Genomic DNA, 12,633 nt, shown 5'->3' with positions numbered 1-12,633 from the left:
ATCAAAGTTTAGGATTTAGAGGTTGAAAAAGTGACCTGGCAATTTCAAATCCTGAATCTCAAGTGGTATCTGTGTAATAGCAATTTGAGAAGGTGTTACATCTGACCAGTGTTACATGTATATGCCAGCTGAAAGAATATTTTAACTCTTTGATCAACAGATCTTTAGAGTTACATAATATTATTGTAAGTTACTCTTACTAGACCATTTTTTTTGCAATTATATTAATCTGCACTAAGTCCTATTCCAAATACTTTGCAAAGGTATAATGAGGTAAACCTGTACAGTTTAATAACCATTTAGTGATATTGTGAGATAATCCCTATTTTATAAATCAATAAAATGAGATTTACAAAGATTGTTTGGCTTTACTTGAGCTCATAATCTTCATGTTGCTTGATTTGGACTTAATTCTACGTTATGTGAACTATCAGAGAATGTCAGAATTAGATATTAAGAAATTTCATTTAAAAAATCAGCTGAAAGATACTTAGGTGGCTCAGTCGGTTAAGCCGCTGCCTTCAGCTCAGGTCATGATCTCAGGGTCCTGGGGTAGAGTCCGCATCGGGCTTCTTGCTCAGCGGAGAGACTGCTTCTCTCTCTGCCTCTGCCTGCCACTCTTCCTGCTTTAGACATTACAAGATTCACTTGAAATTCAGTATACCAAAACCTGAGCTCTTTAGGCAAAGGTCAAGGTCTGGGTAAGTAAGTGACTCCCATATCTCCTTATCTTTGTAGAGTATTATAGTCAGATGGGGAGACATTAAATAAATCTCTAAAGCTGCTCTGGAATTCTTTGATACCTGAACATCTTAGGTGGGCTTAAAAAATTCTTTCGAAGTGTTTTCTCAATGTCTTATATTTAAGTTAAAAGAGGCAGGATGAAGAAAGAGGGGCAAGGAGTTAGGATATGGATGAAAGAGCAATTGGCCACAGGAAAATAAAAACAAAAGGGTGAGGGACAGTTAAATAGGTTGGAGCCTATGTCAAGGTAGAGGGTTGATGGAGTACTAGGAAGAGTTAGCATGAAGGATGGGAGATGACGTTCAGCAAGAGATGCTTTTAACTGGGTTAGAGGATGGTTTGCACTTATGATAAGACATATGAAATGCCAGAAACATGAGTACAGGCAGAGAGATTGACAAGTATATTAGTAGATTTGAATTCAAAAATTTGAGAAACCATAGTATTGAAAGGATCATGTACAGAATATTTCAGTGGCCAAAAACCAAGCTATGAGTGATATTAATGGCAGTGACCCAGGAGATAAAACTTTCAAGCTGCTTGAAAGAATTGATGTATGAATCCGTAAGTGACTATAATGTAGAGGGACACTTGCCCATCACCACATATACTACCACTATGAGAAAGGTAGAAGAAAACTGTAAAGATTCAAGGGTGATCCTCATTAGAGAGAGACCAAAAACCTGAAGGGAAGCTTCAGAGAAGATTATAACAACATTTTGGTGGGACTTGGAAACTAATGGAATAAAAGAGATAATTAAGAATGTGGGAACTCGATGGGAATGGACTGTTGGAGATAAAAGATGGCCATGGACTTAGCAGACTTTTGGAGTGACCACCATTAGTAAGGTTACAGGCAGCCATGAGATTTTTGGGGGGATCTTGAGGCATACCTTGGCAAGGTGGTGGTGGTAAGTTTTTAGAAGAGGATTGGGATATCAAGGGTCTTCTTTTCATAATGGTCTATATAGAAGTGGAAATTTTGCTCTGAGGAATTTGATCTGAAATTTTTTCCCAGGTGATTCAAAATTGTGAGACAAAGAATATAAACTAAGAAATAGATTTTGCAATAGAAAAATATCATTTCATCTAATTATAAAGTACTCACTAAGTATATCTTTATGATATAAATTCAAATGGTGTGAACTGGTTATAATAAATATACAAAGGATACAAACATTTTGTAAACAAACAAATACATTTATAATTTTAAAGAAAGCATATTTGCAAATGCGTATATGTTTAAGTTCTGTTGAAATATAATTTAAATCTCATACAAATCATCCACTTAGAGGGTATAATTTAATGGCTTCTTTCAGTTAACATAATGATTTCAAAGTTTATTCATATTATAACAGGTATAAGTACTTCATTCCTTTTTTTACTATTGTGTAATTATTATATAGTTATGCCACATAATTATCCATTCATAAGTCTACAGACATTTGGTTTGTTTTTTTCAGTTTGGTTATTGTGAATAATGTTGCTATTAAAAACTTCTGTACAGATTTTTGTGTGGATGTTCTCATATCTCTTGAATTTATACCTAGGAGTGGAATTGCTGTGTCATTTGATTTACTCTGTTTAATCATTTGAGAAACTCCCAAACTCTACCAAACCTAGTGAATTCATGTGCTTATTATCATTCATATATCTTCCATGTATAAATGTTTATTCAGGTTATTTGACCATTTTAATTTTTAAACTTTTAATAGTTTTATTGAAATACGATTAACATACAGTTTACCTTAGTTTCAGGTATACAACGTGGTGATTCTATATATATGTGTATGTGTGTATATATGTATATATATGAATATATATGTGTATTTATATGTACACATATATATAGAACAAAGTAATCACAGTAAGTCTAGTTTTCATGTCATCTTAAAAAGTTTTTGTAATAATAATGGCTATATTCCCTATGATGTATATTATATCCCCATGTTTTATTTATTTTATAACTGGAAAATTGTACCTATTAATCCCCTTCACCTATGTTGTTTATCCCCACACTGCCATCCCCTCTGGCAATCATCAGTTCTCTATACCTGAGTCTTTTTTTTTTTTTTTAAGAGCATGTGTGCAATGGGGCATGAGGTAAGTGTAGAGGGAGAGGGAGAGAATATTTTTTTAAATGGGTTATTTTATTAGTAATAAAATATCTGGTACTTGGACATTATACTTATGTATACTAGAAATCAAGAGAAAAAATTTTAAGACATTATATTTCCTATAGAATAATTCCCTTTACAACATGTTTTTTTTTTGTTCTTTTTTTTTTTTTAATTTTAGGTAGTTAATATAGAGGGTGATTTTGGTTTCTGGACATAGAATTCAGTGATCATTACATTACATACATTACACATATTACATCATTACATACAACACCCAGTGCTCATTATAACATGTGTCTCCCTTATTACCCATCATCCATCTAGCCCATCCCCCATCCACTTCTGTAGATCAACCTTCAGTTCTCTATTGTTGAGTGTCTCTTATGGTTTGTTTCTCTTGTTCTTTTTTTCTCCCCACCTCCTTCCTATATGTTCATCTATTTTCTTTCTTAAATTACACATATGAGTGAGATGATACAGTATTTGTCTTTCTCTGATTTATTTCACTTAGCAAAATACCCTCTAGCTCCATCCATAAATTTTCAAATGGCAAAATTTCATTGTTTTATATGGCTGCATAATATTCCATTTTGTACATATGCCACCTCTTCTTTATCCATTTATCAGTCGATGGGCATTTGTGCTTTCTCCATAATTTGGCTGTTGCTGATAATGCTGCTATAAACATCAGAGTGCGTGTATCTCTTCAAATCTGTGTTTTTGTATCCTTTGAGTAACTAGTAGTGCAATTGCTGGATTGTAGTTCTATTTTTAACATTTTGAGGTACCTACATACTATCTCCAAAGTGGTTACACCAGTTTGCATTCCCACCAGCAGTGTAAGAGGAGGCACCCTCTTGCATCCTCACCAAAACCTGTTGTTTCTTGTTAATTTTAGCCCTCTTGACAGGTATGAGATAGTGTCTCTTCATGGTTTTGATTTGTATTTCCTTGGTTATGAGTGATGTTGGGCATCTTTTCATGTGTCTCTTAGCCATCTGAATGTCTTGCTTGGAAAAGCATCTATTCATGTCTTCTTCCCATTTCTTAACTGGGTTATTTGGTTTTTGGGTGTTGAATTTGTAAGTTCTTTATAGATTTTGGATACTAATCCTTTATCAGAAATGTTGATTGCAGATATCTTCTCCCATTCCATAGGCTGCCTTTTAGTTTTTTTGATTGTTTCCTTTATTGTGCAGAAGGCTTTCATCTTGATGAAGTCCCAGTAGTGGCTCAATATTCACAAATCAACCTGATACATCATTAATGTATTTTTTGTATTTGCTAAGTGAAATAAGGCAGACCATTAATAAAGGATAAGAACTGTACAATCCTGTCAATAGATACAGAAAATGCATTTGACAAAATACAGCATTCATTCTTGATAAAAATCCTCATCAAAGTAGGGATAGAGTGAGCATACTTCAGTATTCTAAAGGGCATGTATGAAAGACCCATAGCTAGTATCATCCTCAATGGAGAAAAACTAAGAGCCTTTCCCTTATGGTCAGGAATAAGACCTGTCCAGTCTCACCATTACTATTTAACATAGTACTGGAATGACTTCAGCAATCAGACAAAAATAAAAAGGCTTTCAATTCATCAAGGAAGAAGTCAAACTTTCCCAATTTGCAGAAAACGTGATTCTCTATGTAGAAAACCCAAAAGACTCCACCAAAAAATTGCTAGAACTGCTACATGAATTCAGCAAAGTTGCAGGATATAAAATTAATGTGCAGAAATCTGTTGCATTTCTATGCACCAATAATGAAGAGGTAGAAAAAGAAATCAAGAAATTGATCCCATTTGCAATTTTCCAAAAAAAAAATATAAAGCTACATAGGAATAAATCCAACTAAAGAAGTAAATGATTGATTATTTTGAAAACTATAGAATACTTATGAAAGAATGTTCTTTGCTTTCATATCCTGGCTATTATAAATAATTCATTTATAAACATAAAGACATATATGTCTCTTGGAATTAGTGTTTTCATTTTCTTCAGATAGATAGCTAGAAGTAGAAATGCACAATCTTGGGGCACCTGGGTGGCTCAGTGGGTTAAGCCTCTGCCTTCGGCTTAGGTCATGATCTCAGGGTTCTGGGATCCAGCGCATGTCGGGAATCTCTGCTCAGCAGGGAGCCTGCTTCCTCTTCTCTCTTTGACTGCCTCTCTGCCTACTTGTGATCTCTATCTGTCAAATAAATAAATAAAATCTTAAAAAAAAAAAAAAGAAATGCACAGTCTTATGGTAGTTCTATTTCTAATGGTCAAAAGAACCTCCATACTCTTTTCCATAGTGGCTGCAGCAATATCTGTTTCACTGACAGTGCACAGGGGTTCCCTTTTCTCCATTTCCTTGATGACACTTGTTTCTTCTCTTTTTGGTAATAGCCATTCTGAGAGGTGTAAGGTCATATCTCATGGTTTTGATTTTAATTTCAGTGATGGTTAGTGATGAATATGGTTTCATGTACTTATTGGGCATTTGTATATCGTTTTTGGAAAAATGTCTGTTCAGGAGCTCCATTTTTTTTTAAGAGGTTTTTTGTTGTTGTTGTTAGGGTAGGAGTCTTTATATATTTTGTATGATAACCCCTTACCAGATACATCATTTGCAACTATTTTCTCCATTCAGTAGATTGCCTTTTATTTTATTGGTTTATTTTGCTATACAAAAGACTTTAGTTTGGGGCACCTGGGTGGCTCAGTGGGTTAAAGCCTCTGCCTTCAGCTCAGGTCATGATCCCAGGGTCCTGGGATCGAGCCCCACATCAGGATCTCTGCTCAGCGGGGAGCCTGCTTCCTCCTCTCTCTCTCTGCCTCTGCCTACTTATGATCTCTGTCTGTCAAATAAATAATAAAATCTTTAAAAAAAAAGACTTTAGTTTGATGTAATTCCATTTATTTTTGCTTTATTATCCTTGCTTAAGCAATATATCCAAAAAAATATTGCTAAGACTGATATCACAGAGCCTACTGCCTATGTTTTCTTCTGGGAGTTCTATGACATCTGGTCTTACATTTACGTTTTTACTTTATTTTGAGTTTATTTTGGTATATGGTTTAAGAAAATGATCAAATTTCATTCTTTTGCATGTGGTTGTTTAGTATAATACATCTTTTTATATCCTAGATAGATAGATAGTTTATCAGATAAATGATTTGCAAAATTTTTCTCCCATTGTATGAATTATCTTTTCACTATGTTTATGGTCTCTTTTAATATCTAAATTTTAATTTTTATATTTTGTTCTTGCTTGAGGTTTTGGTGTAATATCTAAGGAACTATTGCCTAATCTAAGAAAATGAAAATCTACACTTAAAAGTTTTTCTAAGAATTTTATACTTTCAGCATTTAGATTTAGATTATTGTGTTAATTTTTCTATATAATGTGAGACAAGAGTTCAGTTTTATACTTTGCATATAGATAACCAACTTTTGCTGCCCTACTTTTTGAAAAAAATATTCTTTCCATATTTAATTCTTTGGGCATAAAAATAGCCGGAACAATGTTTTAAGATGTGTCTTAAACATATTAAGATATTTGTAAAGATAATTGTGAAACTAAAACATTATGGCAGAATAATGTGGCAGTATAAAAGAGTCAATATCATGATGGTTTCAGTTCTACCTAAATTGTTCTCTCTAAATTATTGTTTCTTATTTTTCTTTTTTTAAAAAAGATTTTGTTTATTTATTTGACAGAAAGATCACAGTAGGCAGAGAGGCAGGCAGAGAGAGAGGAGGAAGCAGGTTCCCCCCTGAGCAGAGAGCCCGATGCGGGGATCAGTTCCAGGATCCTGGGATCATGACCTGAGCGAAAGGCAGAGGCTTAACCCACTGAGCCACCCAGGCGCCCCTGTTTATTATTTTTCCAATCAAAATCTTAGGATACCTGTTTTCAGTACAATTATTGTCTAGTTATCTTAAAAAATTTTTGCAATGAATTTCTGTAATTTTAATGTGGAAAATCAAGGAATAAGAAGACTCAAGTCACTTATAAGAAAATAGAAAAGGGAGTAATTATATTATCAGATATTCTTATTATAAAATTATATAAATTAGTGATACAAGTACATGATAAATGGGACAAAGTAGAAATCTATAAACAGGTCTCTATCTCAATAGATTATCACAGTAATATCAATGTAGATCGTTGGGGAACAAGTTGACTAATCAAAAGAATGTATTGAAATATTCAAAAAATGGCATGCTATATATTTAACAATACTATAAGACTTTTCAGCTTGTATGCAAAAATCAGTTATCTATTAACTTCTTAAATGGAAAAGACAATTCTTGAAAATTATTAGATGATACGGGAGAATAAATGAATTAGAGTTGGTGTTATTAAATCAGAAAAAATACCATTCATAAAAGAAAAACTTCAAAATATTAAATATTTGGACATCTCTTTGTCAAGACACCAAAATGAAATGAAAATGGGAATCAAAATTTCAAGAAATATTTTTGTCACCTACATAACTGACTTTGTCATCTACATAACTATACAAAAATAGAGATCAAAAAAGAGAAATATCAAATGAGAGAGGTGACAAAATTTCTCATAATCATAAATATATCGCATAAGCTATGTACAAAAATAAGACCTAAATAAGCACGCCAAAATAACTTTGTAACCAAATTCCAAAAACATTAAGAATTTTTACATTACCAATTGTTGGCAAGAATATGGACCAATGAAAACTCTTAAGCTTTGCTTGTTAGAGTGTATTTTGCATAATCAATTTTGAAAATTTGGGACTATGTATAGAACTATGTGTTTATCCTACTACCAAAGTAATATCATTACAGTAGAGAAAGCTTTGATGATTATAAATTTTGTAAGCATGTTACCAACAATATTTTTTATAATAGTAAATAAACTAGTAATAAATATCCATCAATAGGAGACTCTTTTGGTATAGTCACAGAAAGGAATATCTTACAGAAACAGAAATGAATTAGCCCTAGTTGTTTGTTGCATGAATGAATCTCAGAATCAGAATACTGAATGGAAAATATAAGTTTCTCAAGATTACATACATTAATACTATTTTAGTAACATACAATTTTATTGTATATATATATTTTTAATTTTATTTGACAGACATTACACAAAAAGGAGGGGATGGTGGCAGAGGGAGAAGCAGACCCCACCCTGAGCAGGGAGCCTGATGCTGAGCTCCATCCCAGGACTCTGGGATCATGACCTGAGCCGAAGGCAGCTGCTTAACCAACTGAGCCACCCAGACACTCCAATAATACACAATTTTAAGCAAAAGACACAAATAACAAAATTATTTTCCAGAGATGAGAGAATAATAAATCTAAAGGTCAGAGAAATGGCAACCTCAGAGGAAGGAAATCAGGTAGCAAAGAAGTACATACATACCTAGTACACTGGCAGATGTAAATGTTATGAGTGTTCTACTTGTTAAATCTCATATTAGATGCATAAATATTCATGAAACTATAATACTGTATTAAATATGTTCTTTATTAACATATAATTCATATTAATTTGAATTTTATTTTCTTGGAAACTTTGCTTATTGGATGGGGAAGCTTTGGGATATTATGTTGTTCATAACAATAAAGTAGAAATTGTCAAAGGGCATGTCCTTGAATTAGAATCCACTTATTGGTTTATTTATTTATTTATTTTTAAAAAGATTTTATTTATTTATTTAACAAAGAGATACACAGTGAGACAAGGAACACAAGCAGGGGGTGGGTGGGAGAGGGAGAAGGAGGCTTCCCGCCAAGCAGGGAGCCCGATGTGAGGCTTGATCCCAGGACTTTGGGATCATGACCTGAGCCGAAGGTAGACACTTAATGACTGAGCCACCCAGGTGTCCATGAATCCACTTACTGGTTTAGAAGTTGATTCTGATTTAGTAACAACATAAAATGTTTATTAAATACTAAAAGTTTATACAGTTGAGTAATTTTGAAGCATGCATTAATGTAATGTGTTTATATTATTGTTTGTTCCTATTAGAGGAGATCTATTTGTATAGCTTAATTTCAGAACCTTTGAGAGACCTAGGCTCCTTTTTCCTAGAATCAACAATTCTGCATCACAAAAGTTCTGTTAGTACTGAGTAAATACTTGCCTAATTTTGGTAATACAAACATTATTTAAAGCAAACTTGGAGCATTCATTTTTAACCCATGGGAATTAATATTTATGAGTTTCTTGAGATTTTAGAGGTTGAATATTTCACATCAATCCTTTTATTAAAGGAAGCTTAATCAAGGGTTGATTTCTTTTTTTTTTTTTTTAAAGATTTTATTTATTTATTTGACAGAGAGAGATCACAAGTAGGCAGAGAGGCAGGCAGAGAGAGGAGAGGAGGAAGCAGGCTCCCTGCTGAGCAGAGAGCCCGATGCGGGACTCGATCCCAGGACCCTGAGATCATGACCTGAGCCAAAGGCAGTGGCTTAACCCACTGAGCCACCCAGGCGCCCCAAGGGTTGATTTCTAATCAAATTTCTAATCAAGAACAGAACAGATCTTCTCTCATAGCTGGTCTTTTATCTACTTGAGTCTAAGGAAAATGGGGCCCAGTTGTTAATTTTGACTTTTATTCAGAGACTCAGGACCATCAGTACCCAAAGAGAGACCTCAGCTAAGCTGTACTGACTGCTGACCCAGAACAACTGGGAAATAAAAAATGGGTTGCATTAAGACACTAAGATTGTGGAAATACTGTTCCATAGCACTCGTAAGCTCACACTTTCTAGGTGTGAATTCTAGGTTGGCTACTAGCTAGTTACATAGTTTTTATGTTAAAACTGTGTCCCATGAAAAGCATATATTATTAATTATTTATTGTGTAGAATAAGTGAGTTAAGGTATATTGAATTGCATATTACATGTCATTTGGTAGACGCTAGATAAACACTAGCAAACCTTTCACTTTCACTCTTGTTAAATTCTTTATTAATATGTGTGCCTTAAGAATGAATGTCCCCCCAGATGACTCTCATCCAAGAAAACCACGTGGCTAATAAAAACAGCACAATGGGCTTGATTTTGAAAGTAGCCTATATCCTGTATACTCTCCATATGATTTGGTATAAAACATTAGCAAAGCATACTGTACAGGGCTCACATTGAATTCTGACAACCAGATGTAAGATAAATATATTTCTAAAATTGTTAGAATACTTTAAAAGGTGTCAAGTTTTATTTTGCCTGAAGGTACCATAAGCTTTTTTTTACGTTTTTTAAATTTTTAAAATTTTGTATAATATTAGGGAAAAGGCCAGTAAACTATGTGTATATACACACACACATACAACTATAGTCTCAAAATGAAAAATACGCATTCTTGAAACAGAGAAATAAGTGAATCAAGTTTTCATGAATACATTTGTAGAAATTTTTCTTAGTGATATGTGTAGCTAGGTAAGAAAACACATATGTTTTAATAGGTGGTGGCTTTTCAACTCACTGAATAGTCTTTATCTTTCTTCATATGTCAAGATATCCAACATAGCTACGCTATATGGTGATAAGGCAAGATGTTAAGTATTAATAAGGTGATAAGTAATTTTATTGTAAGCATTTTTTATACACAAGTGCAGATGTGTAAAAAAACGACTCTTCTCAATTTATGGATGTTTCAGGCTTGAAATAACACTATTATGGGATAATGTATTCCATAAGTTGTCATAGAATGTCATCTTCATATATATATATATTTTTGATATATACATGGTGTTGGTTTTGGCTTTAGCTTAGTAGGTGTGTTTGGGGAGGGTGGGTTGCTTTCCTTTTTATTTAGAGCCAAAGGTCAAGAAGAATGGAAATATGTTAGAATATATTTGAAGAATGAAGAATGGAAATATGAAGAATGAAGAATGGAAATAATGAATACTTAATTTTAACCGATAAAGATGAAATGGATGAGGAATAAATCAGCTTATATACAAGAAAGGTGAATTGTAAAAAAATTAGTAAAACATGATTTTTCTAATTCCAAGTTTTCAAAAGTAATATTTGTAAGTAGTTATTAATGTAAATTGGAGATACTATCCATAACACTTCACTGTGTGTGTGTGTGTGTGTGTGTGTGTGTGTGTATTTTGCCATATTAATGCAATTTTAATTCTGGAAACTAGAGAAACTTCCAGGAGTCTTAGAACCAAATAGCTTGGACATTGTATTAATGTTAAAATCTGGAAACCATGAAAAAATTTGGTAATATCTTAACTATATGCCATTAATTTTTAAAATCTATAATGAACACATGTCTTGGTTTAAGGCTCACTACTTGTGATGAGATTTGGAGGTCATTATAGTTCTTTATATAGATGTTTTAATAGCAAAGGATACTAGGAAGAGAAGACAATGCTCATTTTACTGGACTTTTAAAATTCTGTCAGAGCATTTTTGACCTTTTAGTTACTGATTAATGTTCAATATGTTGATTTGATTGATCAGTTAAACAGTTTTGTTTAAGTTGTTACTTAAAACAGTTTTCTGCTTCATGTTATTTCTGTTAATCAGAAACAAAATGTACAATTTAAAATATTAGCTTGATAATTTTAACAATAATGATGAACACGATGTATTTATAAATATATTAACCAGTTAAGATGAGGTAGTACAATGAAGAAGAGCTAGAATACCATTATTTAGCTTGAGAGGTGACATAAGCTAAGTCATGTAAAATCACTAGCTATCAGGTTGGTCTACTGTTTCAACATTTTCTCTGTCAAATTTATGTGACAGGTACGTAATTTTATGGATAAAATCCTATAAACATTTGTATCTGGCATGCTATGAAAACAACATAAATTTACTTTCCACTACTTTTAGTATACAGCATAGCAGGAAACAGCAACTTAAATATGGGTATTAATTTTACACATCACTAAAGCAGTGAAGCTTTCAATAAATTTAAGATGCAAAATATCAACAGACACCCATTCTGTCTTTTATATCTTTCCTTTTCTAGAGCACTTACAGACATCATAATAGTAAATCTAGAATATCACAATATTGTTAGGCAGAACACTTTATTTAAAAAATAATTCAGAAGGTACAGTCTAGAGTCTGTGAAATTTTACTGAGAAAATCTGTGTTCTAGCAAATTGCTTTGCTCTTAGTCTTTAAGTTCATTTATTTCCATAAGATATGTTTAAATTCAGTAAAATAATTTCTTTCTTTATAATTTATTATAGCTACCTAGGATTAATTGGATTTCATCTATAAATCACTCTTCATTATTCGCTACATACTTAGAACAAGACACTATGTTTGACTTTTGGATGGATTGCCACTGACATCAAGTGGTATAAGTTTTCATATAGAAACGAAATATGAAGTTCATAAAATCTAAAGGGAATGATGTTGTAACTGTCATAAGTAAATGGGATGTGTAATAGTGTAAGAAGACAGAAGTTACTGTGCATGATATAGTCAAAGAGGAAATGGGTAGATTGTGAAGCAAGCACTGCTTCTCTAGGAATTCTCTAGGGATGAGCATGTGAATAATTGTGATTAGGTTCTTACAGCAGATAAATATTTTTCTTTTGGTGGGGGGTGAGGAGAAAAAAGTGAAGGGTAGGTCAATAGAGATGAAGCTACATTTATTCTACATCTAGAAAAGACTTTTTGCCTCAGATACTTCTCATTGTTACACAGAGGATATATGTTATTTTAAAAACTGTTAGAACAATTTTTGAAGTTAACATTAAAAGGCACAATTTGAAAAGGGCATGGAATTAAATGATGAGTTAATGCAGCT

The sequence above is a fragment of the Neovison vison genome, chromosome 10, assembly GCF_020171115.1.
Source record: "Neovison vison isolate M4711 chromosome 10, ASM_NN_V1, whole genome shotgun sequence".
In the NCBI taxonomy this organism is placed as follows: Eukaryota; Metazoa; Chordata; class Mammalia; order Carnivora; family Mustelidae; genus Neogale; species Neogale vison.
The sequence above is the reverse complement of the archived record's forward strand: the minus strand, read 5'-3'. Positions refer to the sequence as shown.